We start from the raw sequence: 18,027 nt of genomic DNA on the forward strand, positions 1-18,027 counted from the left end.
TGCATTTGGAGTCGTTGGGTAAATGGAAGGTTTGGAACCACTGGCTGTACCCAAATTTGGTATGGCATTATTATCATCTGTCCAATAGTGACCGGTAACCGAAACGTCAATTTAGTGGCAATTGTTGACGTTCACAAGGGGAAAAAAATAAAATAATAAAGGAACAAAAGCAAAGGGGAAACATGGATATGATTTAATTAATAAAAGATTTCAGGGATTCTTAAATCATTGATGCCTTTCAATCGAACAATATAAATGATTGGTTAGTGCGCTGGTAACAGCTAAACCAGTAATTAGTGGAGTCAGATCGTTTTTATTTAAATAAATAAATGAAAGAAACAACTTTTGGTCGTGTCAGACACGTTTTCTTCCATAAGACCAAGAGGTAAGAGGTAAGAAGTAAGAACCCTTCGGTCTTCTTTTATGGTTTAAAAGATAAAAGCAAAAAGAGAATTCAGCTAATAATATTTAAATAAATAAATAAATGAAAGAAACAACTTTTGGTCGTGTCAGACAGGTTTTCTTCCATAGTACCAAGAGGTAGGAACCTTTCGGTCTTCTTTTATCGTTTAAAAGATCGAGCAAAAGAGAATTCACCTAATAATATTTTTTTTAAAAAAAAGAGCGAATTCACTTTTTTCAGGATTTTCTTATCCATGGCATTCGCGTTGAACAGTACCTGGAAAATCTCCTCATAAAAATAAGAGAAGATATCAAAGCAAACAGGTTGTACTTATCCAAGAGTCGCCCCTATCTTCAGATTTTATTGATGCAAACTGTTTTGATCAAATCAGACTCCATAGATGTGTGATCTACATCCTTCATTGACTGAAGATCAGCACTTAAATCGCCAAAATCTAACTAGTGTGCTGGATTTTTTATGATTTAAAAATAAATGGTTGATAAAATACAAAATTTGGTGATTTAAAAATCATATCTTTTGTTGAAAAATATGACCCAAGGGTCGATTCTCTTTTTGAGAAAGAATTTGAGATTTTTTTTTTTTGAGAAAAACCAAGGGTCGATGATTTTCATTAAATCGACCCTGTTGAATCCATCTATAAGGACAGATTTGATCAAAACAACTTGCATTATAAGATTTAAGAGGTGTATGACGATGAGGGATGACATTGAGGAGAGTGGAACCGAACTGATATCAAAGAGACAAAGGAAAACATGAAAAAAATAAAAAATAAAGAAACCCGATAACATTGCAAGAAATGCCAGCATATAGAGAAAAAAAAGTGCTTTGTATAATATCATTATTTAATCATTTTTTTATCTGTCACAGTAGTGAACAGTCGAATATTTGTGCAATAAGCACCTGATCACCCTCCATCTTGGAGAAAGGGCCTGTCAGTTGTGGGACCCAAGGCCTGACGGAGGGCAAACAGGTGCTTAATGCACAAATTTGTGCCATGTGTTTGCAGCCGATCCGGACTCGTCGCAGTAAGTTGAAACTATCAGCATTATCTGTGACATTAAATTGAACGAAAGAATGATGAAGAAAAAAAAACAACTTTAACTAATAACTCAGAAATTCTCCTCCCCTCATCTCTATGCGGAACGCTTAATTCGGCTCTTCATGCAATTCACAAAACAAAGTTCTCCACTTCACCGAATACGCTTCAAGTAATTGGATTGGACAAAAGTTCAAAGGCATTGTTTCTCGTATCCCGTTGTTTTTCTACCCCCTAAATCACCCGAGAATTGGCACATCATATCATCCTGAATTTTCCTATTTTAAAGGCTTTTTTATTGTTATTACTTTTTTTAAAAGGCTGGCAAGCTGAGAAACAAGCCAGCCAAGTGGTCACCAGTAATTATAGTGCGAGTCTACCAGTCCACTAACGAAAATATCAAAAACTGGAAAGAGTGAGACGTCGACGGCGACCGCTCGGTTGGCTTGCTACAGAATGCAGATCAGCGCGTGGTCCCCCCCCACCCCTGCCCGATTGCGCGAGAGGGGCACGGGCGCACGCGCGTGTCGCTCACGCTTCCCTTTCACCCCCGCAACCCTTTTTAATATCAACCACCACTCACTGTGCTCCCCCTTTGACCACGACACCAAACAAATCCTCCCTTCCCTTCCTTCCAATAAGAAAAATAAAGCGCCAAAAGCGAACAAACAAACAAAGCATCAAGGAAGCTAACGTCATCGCTTTTCTTCCATCCCCATCTCCTTTGACCATCTCCCCCTCTTCAAATCTTTCCCTTCCCTTCGCTCTCTTCCCACTCCCCGAGGACCTCTCTCCCTCTCTCTCTCTCTCACCATTGACCATTTTTCTCTTCTTCAAATCCTACTGCTGTGAACGCTGTGCCGAGCTTGAAAAGAAAAATGGGGAAGGACGATCTTTGCATCACGGTGCCGAGCTTCTTCAAGTGCCCGATATCGCTGGACGTGATGAAGTCGCCGGTGAGCCTCTGCACGGGAGTAACCTACGACCGGTCCAGCATCCAGCGTTGGCTCGACACCGGCAACAACACGTGCCCCGCTACCATGCAGGTCCTACACACCAAGGAGGTCGTCCCCAACCACACGTTGCAGCGCCTAATCCGGATGTGGTCCGAGTACGCCAGCCAGCAGCAGCGCCACCACCATTCCGACCACCCGCCAGACGACCTCCCGGAGATCCTGCGCGGCGTCCAGGACGGTTCCCTTGAATCTGTCAAGAGGGTTTCGGAGACCGTTCGCGCCAGCGAGAGGAATCGCGACGCCGTGGCAAAGGCCGGCGGCGTGGACGCCATCGCCAGCGTGTTCCGGGTCGAGAAGGGGATGGGGGTGATGCAGGAGGCCGTGAAGGCGCTCGGGCCCATCCTGGCCTTCCGATCTGATCGGCCGGCTGCGGAGCTGCTCACGACCCCGGAGGCGCTGCGCTCCTTCGCGGCCGTCCTAGCCCGGGGCGATGACCCGGAGGCGGTGACGGAGTGCGCGACGACGATCGAGTCGCTGGCGTCTGTCGACTCCGACTCGAGCTCCGCCTTCTCGGCGAGCGACGCCGTCCTGGGGGGCCTCGTGAAGGTGATCTCCTCGGAGTCGGCAGCGGATTCCCGCGGGGTCGAGGCCGCGGTCTCCTGCATGGCCGTGATCGCATCTCCAAGGCGCGGCCGCGGGCGGATCGTCCGGCTCGGGGCGGTTCCGGCTGTCGTGAAGCTCCTACTCCGGCCGAATTCCAGCGGGAAGGCGGTGGAGAAGGCGATGAAGGTGCTGGAGCTCGCGTCGTCGTGCGCCGAGGGGCGGGCGGCGATTTGCGAGTCGCCAGCGTGTGTCCCGGCGATCGTGGTGAAGATCATGAATGCGGGCGCGGGCGCAACGGAGAGCGGGGTGGTGGTGCTGTGGACCGTGTGCCACGCCTTCCGGGACCGGAGGGCGACGGAGGCGGTGGCGCGGAACAACGGACTGGCGAAGATTTTGCTGCTGATCCAGAGCAACTGCTCGCCGGCCGTCCGGCAGATGGCCGGAGACCTCCTGAAGACCTTCCGTGCAGATTCCAAGAACTGCCTCTCTCGCTACGATAGCAAGGCCACGCACATTATGCCCTTCTGAAACACCCGAGAATTCCTCTCTCTTCCTCCTTTTCCCTCCTCTTCTTATTTTCTCTGATTTTGTGTATGAGAAATTGTAAATCTGAGAATCTAGAAATGAAAAAATCGGGAATTCTCACGATTTCCTTCTAGCAAAAACTTCACGAGATAGAATTTCGCGATATTTTTTGTGATTTGAGTGATCTAGAATTCGAGAGTCTGGAATAGGGGAAATTGGAGCATTTTGAGAAGGATGGTGATATTGATTTTTTCTTTTCTTTTTACAATGTAGAGGGATTCGTGGAAAGATTTCGCTGTTTGCTCGAGGAATTGAAGTATCCCATTCCATTTTTGTGATGTATGAACGACGATTTCCGAAAATTGGTCGATCTGAGCATAACTAGGGGAATGCCCGCGATTTTGTCTAATTTGAGAGGATCGTGGAGAAACTGTGTCATTGATTCTCAACAATGAGGGATTAGATGAGACTTCTGGAAAAAACGATCGAGTTCGGGAAATTGAGAGATCTAGGTAGATTATGATCAGAAAGTCATAAATGAGCGGTAACGTTCTCAGAAAACCAGAACATTTCTGTATCTACTTCAGATTTCGATCAGATCAGCTACGACGAAAAATGAGCAATCTGTCAAATGAGAAAAAATCGAATTTTCGGCTGATTATTTGTAGACGAAATTTAAAAAAAAAAAAAATCATTACTTGGATCAAAATCTCTACGCCTACCCCATTCATTAAAAGCAAGAGAAATCGGTCAGAAATCCGCTTTCTCGAGTTGATTTCGTGCGCCCCTACCTCGTTCGAAAGCGAAACCTAATAAAGAATTTCGCAATTAAGAATGCCGCAGTCGCTGAAAGAATTTCCGTTTTTCTGCTGAAAAAGTCAAAAAAAACGAAATAAAAAAACTGTGATCTACCAAAGAGGAGGAGAATATTTACTAAAAAAGACAGACAATTTGTTTTTTACTGTTGCCTTTATGATCCACGCCAGATCTCTCCCTTCCTTTGCTCCCAAAAGCGAAAAAAAAAAATCAAAAGAAAAAGACAGAAAACCGTCTCCCTTAAAGACGTTTGAGATTCATTCACTATTGCCTGACCGAACAAATTCAAAAGTATGAGAGAAAAGAGAGAAAGATTACGTCTCTTGATCTCTCAGCCTCCGGCCAGAAAGATCAAGAAATTCGGGAAACGAATGAACGAAGACGGGTTCCTTACGTCGATTCAATCGCGAACTTGGAAAAGGGAGTGGTGGTGAGAGGAGAATCGCCTGTTCCTCGCGTCACTTGTCCTTCATTTCTTCACCTTCCGCTCCCTTTCCTTCGTGTCTAGCCGGAGGCACTTGAACTCCGGCGAGATCTCCGGCCGAAGTGGCCGGAGGATCGATGTCAAGAACGGAAGTAAACAAACACTGAATCTTGGATCTCTCAAACATAGGGATTTGGAATTCCACCCTTTAATTGGGACTTATATATCTCTGGTTAAATTATTAAAATAATATCTGCATGCATGGATGTTCGAATCATCGTGTCCATTTGTGTGGCCAAGGACACGTGTCCAAAAGGGCTTACCCCTGTGACATATGTACTGGTAAGGTAGCAAATGGATTTGGACATCAGTTGGTCAAGCTTGACTTGATGCAAGATCCATATTTGAAGATTAGGTTCCATTTAGGATCCAGACCCTAGATTAGGATAAATCCAATATACAGACCCAAACAAGCACCAACTAACAATAGTACCATTAGGGGTCCCTTGGATGCCGTCCGTCCATGCAATGAATGGCACCAACCACTGTGGAGTATGTTAACATTATTCTTGGATTTTGGAAGATTTACAATGTTCTCAAAACATAAATAAATAAAATAATCCTTCAAAACTTAAATAACATAGTTCACTTTATTTAAATGACAGCAAGAAATGATAAATTGGGATGTCAATGGGACGGATATAGCCGATATTTCAACCTGATTTTTAATCTGATTAGTCAGATTCAGTTAAGAAAATTGAACATGATTAGTAATCGGTATTAGATTTGGTAAAAGGATTTCATGACCTAATCCAATGGATATCCAATTTTGATGAATATCAGAATCTGATTACATGTATGTATTTTTTATGATTCGGTGTTAGCTTATTCTCATCCGAATCTGAATCTAAATTCGAGTCTGATTAGCCAATATCAGATTAGTTGGATTTGGTATTGCTTATATCTGACCGTTTAAATCAACTAAACATTAGGGTGCTTGGTTTACTGGTTTTCTCTCCAAAGCATTTTAAGTATCATATGTTGTAAATTTGGTAGTGAAATCTCAATTACCATATCAACTCGGCCATCTAAATTACAATCTAGCCGGAATCTCACCGTGCATGTTGTTTCAACGGAAAATAATTGTATTGTATGTATTCTATGGCAAAAATGATACATTTTAAAAAATGCTTAGCAATTTACCAAATTAGTCGTATGAACAATATCACAAGTTTTCAATTTTTTTTGGACGCTTTTATCGCAAATGCAAATTTCCTATTTTTGCACATCATGATGTTAAAATTATACATTCACGAAACTTGTCAACAAAATCACATTGGAGGTTGCAATATTCCAAAAAAAGTATGAAACCCATGACAAGTTTTGCACGATCACCTGCAAAAATAATAAAATTTGTAGAAATCGGATAATTGTGTAATTATGAACGAGTATCGCAAGGCACATTACAAAATTTTATTTAAGTGTTGCAGAAGTTCGTACCTTGCGAAATTTTGAACTCTGACAACATTCAGGTGCATATTCCGGTGGGTGGTGACTTTGTGAAAATCCCTCAACGGTATTGGTTCACCGATAGTGAAAAAACTTGAATTTTAGCCCCCCCCCCCCCCCCCCCCCCCCGATTTTTTTTTGGTGAATCTCTTATGAATATTATAGTAAAACCATCGGCAATGACTTCATCGGCATTCCTCAACCGAGTTTTTTTTTTGTGTAAGGTTGTTGTCAGCTAAGTTTTTCGATGAATAGTTTTTCATTGTTGTTTTTTTGGTAAAAATATATTTTTTTAATTGGTTATATGTGTCAGTTATGTCCCTCGGTTGGCTTGTTTTTCATGTATATTATCTAATTTAATTGGGCTTTTTTGGTTTTTTAGACAATTGCATATGAGTTTCAGTTGGTGGCAGTGTGTAGAACAGTGCATGTGATTTTTCTCGATTTTGTTTATACTTGAAAATACATATTGTATGTCATTTTTGTTTCTACATTTTGAATATAAAAAATTGTATGTCATTGCTGCTTGTTTGAATGATGAGTGTACCTTTTTTGTTATCATAAGAATTAAGTTTTTTATTACTAGATGGTATAAAAGAAGAGAAAAATACACAATTTACACCTGTAATCACAAGAAGAAAAATAACACTGACCTGAGTGTAAAGTCTGTAATTTTTTTGAATTTTTTCAAAAATAATAAGAGATTATCCTGGTATTTTCTTAATAAATAATTGACAATTAAATTATCGCCAAAGATTTTGGATCTTATCAAATTATTTAAGACCTATGAGATTTTTAAAGCATTTTCAAATTTGGGTCTCGATCGGGGATCCACGAGGATCGAGCCCCATGAAATCCAACTCATATTGGTTGACTTAAACCCATAAGATTCATCTGGAACTTATAATTTAATGAGTTTGGATTCAAAGAGTGATTCAAATTTGTAAACCATTTTAATAAAGACTTGGATCCATTTGATAGACCCGGTCCAAGTTAGAATAGTTTTGAGTTAAATCTTTGAAGATATTCAAATTACTCAAAACCCTAAGACCTAGGTTTGGATCCATTAAATGGATCCAATCTCAAAACAAGTTGGATCCAGGAGAAATCCAAATTATTAACACTTTGAGTTTAGGATTGGATCCACATAAATACACCAATTCTCAACCTACTAAAATATAAATATATATATATATAAGAATTTGGATAAGTGGAGTTGGAAATTCAAATCCAAACTATTATAAAATGATTAAAATAGGGTGGATTGGAGTTGGATCCAAATGGACCCAATCTGATCCAATAATAGCACTTAGATGTTTAAAACATTATGGATTGGATTTGGATATAAAATTGACTCGACCCAATTTCAAACAAATCCATATGATTTGAATTTGAACTTTAGAGTAAGGTTTGGATTGGATTTAAGATCCAACTATATATATATATATATATATATATATATATATATATATATATATATATATATATATAATCAAATCAATTTAACAAGAATAGCGTAAATCATTGTAATGTTTAGCATTCTTAAGTAATCATCGATTTAGGATTTTGTCTTCCTTAGTACAAATTGTCATCGCATTTGCATCTAACTTTCATTAGCGTAAATCGTTGTAATGATTAGCATTCTTAAGTAATCATCACTTTAGGATTTTGTATTTCTTTGTACAAATCGTTATCACATTTGCATCTAACTTTTATTAGCGTAAATCGCTAAAATGTTTAGCATTCTCAAGTAATCATCGCATTCAGCATTTCGTCTTCCTTAGTACAAATCATTATCGCATTTGCATCTAACTTTCATTAGCGTAAATCGTTGTAATGTTTAGCATTCTTAACTAATAATCACATTGAACATTTTGTCTTCCTTAGTACAAATCGGTATTTATTCATCATTTTGCATGAATAATTATGTCTATATCTAAATCACAATCTCGATTGTTCAGGTTGTGTGGAGACCTTATGGGGATGGAGAGGACGGTGAGGTTGTTGTCGATGCTGTGAGACTGTCTGTCTGCGATATTTGTCTCTTTAGCAAATGTGAAGCCGAGTTGCAACATGGTAGTCGAGTACTCCTATGAGCTGGTTTGGGATAGTCGATACCAAAATTACATGTGGCATTGAAAAGGAAGATGAATAGTGGTGGGGCTAGGAACGTGAATTGGCACGAACGCTTCAGGAAACAATTGGATAGCTGGAACAAAAGAGGTGTTCGTGTCATACCATATGATTATAAAGAACGACAATATGACCCCAACTATCTCAAACAATATTGGCAACCCATGCGTGGAAATCGACAGATTGAGGAGAAGCAACCTGAAAGTGAGTTCACTCTTGTCACTAAGCATGTCATCCTCCAGCATAGACATAACGTCCATCGTGTCCATTTGGCAGATACTACGATTCTCTTTGTTGCAGTACACGATAAGGAGCAAACACAGCTCCCAAAAGAGAATGTATCGTCCGACCAAAGGTTAGCGATGTTGGAGAGTGAGAATAGAGAGTTACGAAAGGACGTGCAAAATTTGAGTAAACAAATTGGGTCACTGGTTGAGATGATTACCAGTGGGTTTAATAAGATCAAGTGAATGAAGAGGCCACCGAATAAAAAGACTCCACCAAGTCCAAGAAAAAGATGATTTCTATGTCCATCTGAGTCGTCAAGTGTCAGTGAATAAACATATTATGTGATTTGTGTATCCTAATAATTCTATGTTATAATTCTGTCATTCTTGGTTGCAATTATATAATTTTTTCCTTAATAAGTGTAACACAAAAGTGCCACTGAAAAATCGACAAGACTACATAAACTTAGGTTTGTAATTATATAATTCTTTCATGATTTATATTTACGTATAGCGCTTACACGCTACTGATGTTATACGATGTGTCATTCATTTACACGTACTAACGTCCTTTCGATGATACTAGCAAATGAAACGACATCTTTTAATTAATGCACAATGTAATTTATTTATTTATTAATATTTTTTTGCATAATTTTTGAAAACTGGCAGGACGTTAAACGACTTGAAGAATAAATGAATGAAGCGTTGCATAACTTCAGTAGTGTGTTCCGCAAGAAACACATGATGTTTCCTTTAAGAGCATGGAACAGGCGATGTTTCATTTAAAGAAAAAAAAGAGCCTTTCCTATAATCTGCTTCGTGAGCAACGAACAGAAAAACCAATGTTTCATCTAACCTCTTTCATCGCAAAAGTTGTATCAATGTCGAAGAAGGATGTTGTGATTCAGTCGAACGTCTACAAAAAAGGGTACCTTCGATTCCTATAACCTGCTTCATCTTTTTTACGTCGTTTATAATTCGTTTACTGAATATAATGCTACAGTTTGTTTATTAAATATTCAGCTAATTTCAGTGCAACATCTACAAAACAAGGTGCCAGAAAACTCAGCAAAGTGTTCGAAAAGAACATTCACCGGATGCGAGATGAATTTGTAAAAGGACACACTATCAGTAATTTTATACGTATGAAACCACTATCAGTTATACATTTACGTATGCCATGGGTATGTATATTAACAAGTGCATATTTGTTGTAAACAGACTATACACGATTTCATCATGTATATTCAAAGCAAGGGAACAACCATGTCGGTTTGCATCGTCACCCCTTATTTTATGGTATATCAGTTATCTTATATGTTTATTTTCTTTTTTTGATTTACTAATGTACCTTCATGTTTTAAACTTACTATTATTACCGTTTCGTTCAACAGAGTATTGTCCACCGAATGCTATACGCGACTGGATTTTTAGACGGACTACAATACTTGGGTAACGATGACCAAATGGCAGACTTTTATTCAAGTGAAAAGGTTTGTGACCATATCGATTTGTAAGATATTAAATCTATTTAAGATCTTGTTTTGATTCTTAATATTGATTTTTAAGCTATCAATAAGAATTTGCATATCGATTTAAGATATTGTTTTGATTCTTAATATTGATTTCTATGCTGATTCTAAATATCGATTTTTAAGATATTGTTTAGATTCTTAATATCGATTTAAGATATTGTTTTGATTCTTAATATTGATTTTTATGTTGATTCTTAATACCTATTTTTAAGCTATCAACATATCGATTTAAGATATTGTTCTGATTCTTAATATCGATTTATATGTTGATTCTTAATACCGATTTAAGATATTGTTTTGATTCTTAATATCGGCTTAAGATATTATTTTGATTCTAAATATCGATTTTAAAGATATCAATACGAATTTTCATATCGATTTAAGATGTTTTGATTCTTAATATCGATTTTTAAGATATCAATACGAATTTCTAAATTGATTTAAGATATTGCTCTGAATCTTAATATCAATTTCTATGTTGATTCTTAATATCGATTTAAGATATTGTTTTGATTCTTAATATCGATTTCTATGATGATTCTTAATATCTATTTTTAAGCTATCAATAAGAATTTCTATATCGATTTAAGATGTTCTGATTCTTAATATCATTTTTTATGCTAATTCCTAATATCGATTTCAGATATTGATTTGATTCTTAATATCGATTTATATACTGATTCTTAACATCAATTATTATGGTATCAGTATGCATTTTCATATCCATTTTTTAAGATATTTTATAATCGATTTGCAGATATTGATTCCTACATTGTGGCAATCAGACTAGCATTGGGTCTTATACGTGTTGGATGTACAAGAATAAAAAATATGGTTATAGAACTCCTTGGACTATAACATTTGTGTAGACCGTGACATTGTGCATTTGGTAAGTTTCTATATTTAAGATTATTGTATCTTCTACCATGGCTTGAAATTTAGTTGCTTTTGCATAAACCACAAGTTGGATTTTTTAGAGACATGTTGGGTGTCAACATTGGCCCGTGGAGGCGTCACGTCGCAGAGGATGCTCCTTTACAAAATAATGACGTCTTTATAATGAAGTATATTGAAGCAATATACTATGGACGAGCACCAGAATTCACAGTTATATATCGTACACTTAAACATATTTTATTATCTTATATTATTGGTGACTACATTTTTATACTGGTCTGACTTTTGAGGTTTTTTTTAGGATGATATGTCTGGATTCTGTATAGAACTATACGAAAAATTGAAGAATTTTCTAGTTGCAGAAGATACAAAAACCCATACTGCAAGATTACCTAGAAAGCTACGAAGGATGTGAGGCCCCCAGGAGTAAGAGGATGTCCTTTTAAACATCTACCTGTTCTCAAAGATAACGTGAAGAGGGTTACGTTCTACTGCTAAGAGAGAGCAATTTTTTGTTTAACTTCCAATTTTCATTTTTTTTGTAACAGATTTTGTAGACTGTGTATACAACTTTTGTAAGACTGTGTACAAAATTCACATTGATCCATAAACCAAAATTATGAACTTGGCACACGTGTGTTGAATACGCAAATTGCCACCTCAAGCACCAAATCGCAATAATGTAAATTTCGCAGGCACACGTTTCAAAATCATAATACAAATATCTTGCAAATCAACATATCTTATAATTTATAGGATATTATATTAATTTTTGTGAGATATTATTTTGTTTGTTAATATCAATTTGTAATATATTATGTTGAATTATCGTATATCAATTTATACGATATTATGTGTTTTTTAGTGTCGATTTGTGAGATATTGTATTGTTTGTTATTATCAATTTATAATATATTATGCTGAATTGTCATATATTGATTTATAAGATATTCTGTGTTTTCTACCCGTCGATTTGTGAGATATTGTTTTGGTTGTTAAAATCAATTTGTAATATATTATGCTGAATTATCGTATATCAATTTATAAGATATTATGTGTTTTCTAGTGACATTTTGTGAGATATTGTTTTGTTTGTTAATATCGATTTATAATATATTTTATTGAATTATCGTATATCGATTTGTAAGATATTATGCTGAATTGACGTATATCGCTTTGTAATATATTATGTTGAATTATTGTATATCGATTTGTAAGATAATATTGTTTTCTAGTATCGATTTGTGAGATATTGTTTTGGTTGTTAATATCGATTTGTAATATATATTATGTTGAATTGCCGTATATCGATTTGTAAGATATTATGTTGAATTGCTTAATATTGATTTTTAATTGTTGAATCGTCGTATATCGATTTGTAAGATAATATGTGTTTTTTAGTAGCGATTTATGAGATATTGTTTTGGTTGTTAATATCGATTTGTAAGCTATTATGTTGAATTGCCATATCTATTTGTAATATAATATGCTCAATTGTTGTATATCGATTTGTAAGATATTATGTGTTTTTTAGTGTCGATTTTTTTGATATTTGTAATATGATTTCTATTATAGAATTACAACAAAGAATTATAACAAAGAATTATAACATTACAACAAACAATTATCGATTTATAACAAAGAATTATACAATTACAACAACGAATTATCGATTTACAAAGAATTATCGATATGGCAAGCACAGAAGATGGTGGCTCCAATTTCAAGTGCAACTGCCTTCCTGAAGACTCCTCCAACACGGGTCTCCTCGACAACGAGGCTTTATGGTACGACAATCTTGGAGGAGAAGACTGAAGTGGGGAAGATGGTGGCTCCAATTTCAACTGCAAGCGCCTTCTTGATGGGGTTGGCTCCTCCAGCATCGGTTTCTTCGACGATGTTGGTGTGTCATGATAAGACAACAACGAAACAGAGGGTGGAGAAGATGGAAGTTCCTCGATTCTTACCCGTGATCGTGTCAATGTCACTTTGTATTCAAAATCATCATCTTCTCTCTGTCTCAAACTGAACATTAGCTAAAGCAAAAGATAGAAAAGGTTGACGATACACTACAAACTAAAAACCACGCAGATGAACAAATGCATTGTGCAAACCATGTTCTAATTCACTATACCTTACATGCATTGTCATTGTCGTCCTCCTTTTCACCTCACAAGTTAGTTATTGATAAGTTGCAAGTAATACAATTTACATGAGAAGCAATATACTGTATTACATGCATGTTCATGCGAAGGGCTTGGTTGCTTAGGGTTTGGTTGTCTCTTAGATATTTTCTTGCAAACCAATTTCAATGCACCCGTATGTCAATTTGTAGGATATTATGTTGAATTGCCCTATACCGATTTGTAATATATTTTGTTGAATTATCGTGTATCGATTTGTAAGATATTATGTGTTTTTTAGTATCAATTTGTGAGATATGGTTTTGTTTGTTAATATCGATTTGTAAGCTATTATACTAAATTTCTATATCGATTTGTAATATATTATGCTCAATTGTTGTATATCAATTTGTAAGATATTATGTATTTTCTAGTATCGATTTTTTATGATATTTGTAGTATGATTTTTATTGTAGAATTACAATAAAGAATTATAACATTACAATGAAGAATTATCGATTTACAACAAAGAATTATAGAATTATAACAAAGAATTATCGACATACAACAAAGAATTATAGAATTACAATAAAGAATTATCGATTTACAATAAAGAATTATAGAATTACAACAAAGAATTTTCGATTTGCAATAAAGAATTATAGAATTATAATAAAGAATTATCGATTTACAACAAAGAATTATAGAATTACAATAAATAATTATAGAATGCTAAACATTACAATGATTTGTAAGATATGAAAGTTAAATGCTACAACTATTTTGTAGCTGAAGAATCCACACATGATTCCTGTGATGTGTTGCTCACTTTTGAATTGAACTGAGCCTGTCATGAAACAGACCAATATCAGACACTGCATTAAGTTCAACAAGAAATACAAACATCCTCTCAAAATTGTTACATACCAAAAAGACCTGTCAAACTCATGCCTTCGTTCCAGTCAAACAGGTTGGGAGGATTGCAGGTTTCAACGTTGTAGTGCATGTCTGTAGGGTATTGCTGCATGTTAAAAATTACACAAGTTAAATATTGATAAGTTGCACATAATACAATTTACATGAAAGGCAATATACTGTATTATATACATGTTCATGTGAAGGGCTTGGTTGCTTAGGGGTTGGTTGTTTCTTAGACATTTTCTTGCCAACCAAATCCAGTGCACCCATTGTCATTTGACGACTGCGATAAGAGGCAAGTTTCATTTTGATACCCTTCGTTAGGTGAATATTTCTATCATAATCTACAACGTTTACTTCTGACTTGTCGAAAATGATGTTTACACTTCGGCGCAACTTCTCATAAGGGTCAGGGGAAGCATGATTTTCACCTATGTTGTTCGATACCGTTTTCTTAGATTGGTCTTCACGAGCTGCAACAGACTCATGGTGAATTAACTGCACTTTTTCAAGTAATTCCCTTGACACTTTTCTCATACATAGGTTTCTTTGCTTTTCGATGCCAAATCTGCAACATGCATAAGTGACCTACATAGTTGTTGGTAACGGGAGGTCATGTGGCACTTCTCATCAACACTAGATGGACTGACATTATTTGTATACAACAGTTCAATCTTTGTTTGTCTCGTCTATCTTCGCATTATATATGATTCAGGTATTTCTTATATCTTCTCTTGATTAAGTGCCTTTAATGCATGACGACATAAAATACCTTTGAATTCAAACATTTTGCACGTACATTCAATTGTTATGTTGTCAACATTGTACGTAACATGTGTTTCTTGCCTTTTTGGATGCTCTTCGCCCTTCCATACAATATGATATTTGTACATATTCTCATATTGCATACGTCATTCTATGTTGCAATTCATGACCTGTATAACCTCCTTCTTAGTTCATTCAAATACAATTAGTGTATACAAATCTGTAGGTCATGCCAATATTTTTATACCCAAAGTTACAAGGCAGGTGTTAAAGCATTTCACATCTTGTTCAAGCTCATTCTGTCTAAGACCGTCTACAAATAATTCATATTGTTCCATTAAGTAAAATATTGTTAAACGAGAATACAAGGTTTTTTTTCAGTGTGGCATGCATAGATTCAACTCTTTGCGTATTTATCATACGTGTACAAAGGTATTGTCTTCCATATCCCAATGTCCACTTTTTTTTGTCTGCATATAAATGTTGTAACCACACACAGTATTCAAGGTTGTACATCTAAATCATTTTCTCTCAATCAGACATAAATGTGACATCATCTATGCTCTCAAGTACACACTGTTTAAACTTTTTTATCAAACCCTGTCTTCTGATTAAAAATGTGTCCTATGTTATTTGTGCATTTTGAAAGATATGCCACAAACATAGGTGATGGTGTGCATATGGGCATACATGAGACACTGCAGCCACAATTGCATGATCACCATCTGTAAGTACAGCTCCGGGGGGCTTCCCATTCATTGCCTGTGTAAATACTCTGAAAAAACACTCAAAGGTTTACTTGGTCTGGTCATACAAAAAAGCACTACCTAATATGCAACTCCGTGAGTGATGGTTCACTCCGACAAACTGCGCAAATGGTCGCTGCTTCGTATTAATCTTCATTGTCGTATAAAAAACAAACACATCATTGAAGCATTCACAATCTACTCTTGACTTTTAATCTTCCCAAAACATATTCACAGCATACCCATCTTCATCCAGTTGCATTGCACTAAAGAAACTATGGTCAATGTTTGATTTCTTCTGTAGGTAATCAACCAAAGAACATATTCTTCTATTCTTCATGTTGTCTGACATCTTTCTTCTCAACTGGTTTTTTAGATCCATAAGTGTGAATGGCACATTCTCGCAACCACCATCTATGTGTGCATAAATTGTATGTCTTTCTTGGTGCAATGTTGACGCTATCAGCTATTTCAACAATTGCAACATGTGCTTCAGTTACTTTACGATGTGACCTTAACATAAGAGTCATAAATGAAGTGACTAATTCATGGTTATGATCATTAATTAAAGTACAAACTACATATTTCTCATTCTGAAGTCTTCTTAACACCATTCTCGTTGGACAACCGCATCTTGAATCTGGCTTGCTCCTTATTGGATTTCCACTTGACTTCTTCCAACCTTGCTTAGAACAAACATATGTCTTTCTCACCACGACACCCTGTGCATTTTTTGCTCAAGAATACTTTCTAACATTGAAACCAAGTCTTAAGGCATAATCATTGTAAAATTTGTATGCAGCTTCCTCATTATTAAACTGCAGTCCCTCTACGGGAATGAAGTCAAGTGTACTATCATGTAGACTTGAGGTGCCTGCACCTTTGTCAAGTGCACTATCATGATCGTCTACCTCATTATCGAATTGCATTTCGTCTGCTAGAATATTCAAGTCAAGAGTGAATCTAATGCTTGCACCCTTCTTATCATGTACATCATTAGTGCACATATTCAATTCTTCAGGTCCATCGATAGTACGGATGTTTGTTGCTCCATGACTTTCCAATGATTGAGATACATCATCTTTACTACAACTAGTTGATATGCTCAACACTGTCACGAGCAAAATATCAATTTGCATTAGCCAGCGCATACATTTACTACGATTTATTTAAGATGCATATAACAACGACTACCTATTAGTTAAGCAAGTCAAAGAAACAATTGAATGAATTACAATATCAAAGATTCAACATAATAGCTTACAAATCGATATTAACAAACAAAACCATATCTCACAAATCGACACTAAAAAACACCTAATATCTTACAAATCGATATATGACAATTCAGCATAATATATTACAAATCGATATACGGCAATTCAACATAATATCTTACAAATCGATATACGACAATTCAGCAAAATATATTACAAATTGATAGTAACAAACAAAACAATATCTCACAAATTGATATTAGAAAACACATAACATCTTACAAATCGATATACAATAATTCAGCATAATATATTACAAATAAATATTAAAAAATAAAACAATATCTCACAAATCGACAATAGAAAACACATAATATCTTATAAATTAATATACGATAATTCAACATAATATATTACGAATCGATATTAACAAACAAAACAATATCTCACAAATCAACACTAGAAAACACATATCTTACAAATCGATATACAACAATTCAACATAATATATTATAAATCAATATCAACAAACAAAACAATATTTCACAAATCGACACTAGAAAACACATAATATCTTACAAATCGATATACGACAATTCAGCATAATATATTACAAATCGATATCAACAAACAAAACAATATCTAACAAATCGATACTAGAAAATACATAATATCTTACAAATCGATATATGACAATTCAACATAATATATTATAAATCAATATTAACAAACAAAATAATACCTCACAAAACGATATGCATGTTACTACAATCGCGATTTGATTACATTGCATATACTGAGTGAATGAACAATACCAGATGGGGTAGAGGCACTTGCTCGCATCTATAATCAAACATTCTTGTCAAGAGATCCCACCGCCTTACTAATGTCTTCAAGTTTCCAACCATTGAAACGATAAAATCTACCTGCAATAACAAAACACCTTAATGACACGACGACATACATTCTTCAACAATAGCATGATAACATAAAAAGGTACTCGTCACACTTTAATGGCACTTGTTGGAATGTTTGTACATCATTGTTTTTTTCCATACTGCCTAACGAAAACAAAGAGAAGACTAAAAAAAAAATGGCCGACAAATCCTCCTTTGACGTCCACCAATGATCAAACCCAGAAAAGTTTTCTATTTATAGTTATCTCCACGA

The 18,027-nt window shown here is 35.8% G+C and overlaps 1 pseudogene across 1 annotated transcript; it reads left to right on the forward strand.

Annotated features, from left to right (window-relative positions):
• The first annotated feature begins 2,220 nt into the window (after nucleotides 1-2,220).
• LOC149847148 (U-box domain-containing protein 27 pseudogene) lies at nucleotides 2,221-3,667 on the forward strand (annotated as a pseudogene). Its single transcript, XR_016430592.1, has one exon. The product of XR_016430592.1 is annotated as a U-box domain-containing protein 27 pseudogene (transcript).
• The last annotated feature ends 14,360 nt before the right edge of the window (nucleotides 3,668-18,027 follow it).

The sequence above is a fragment of the Nuphar pumila genome, chromosome 2, assembly GCF_984573655.1.
Source record: "Nuphar pumila chromosome 2, dmNupPumi1.hap1.1, whole genome shotgun sequence".
NCBI lineage: Eukaryota > Viridiplantae > Streptophyta > Magnoliopsida > Nymphaeales > Nymphaeaceae > Nuphar > Nuphar pumila.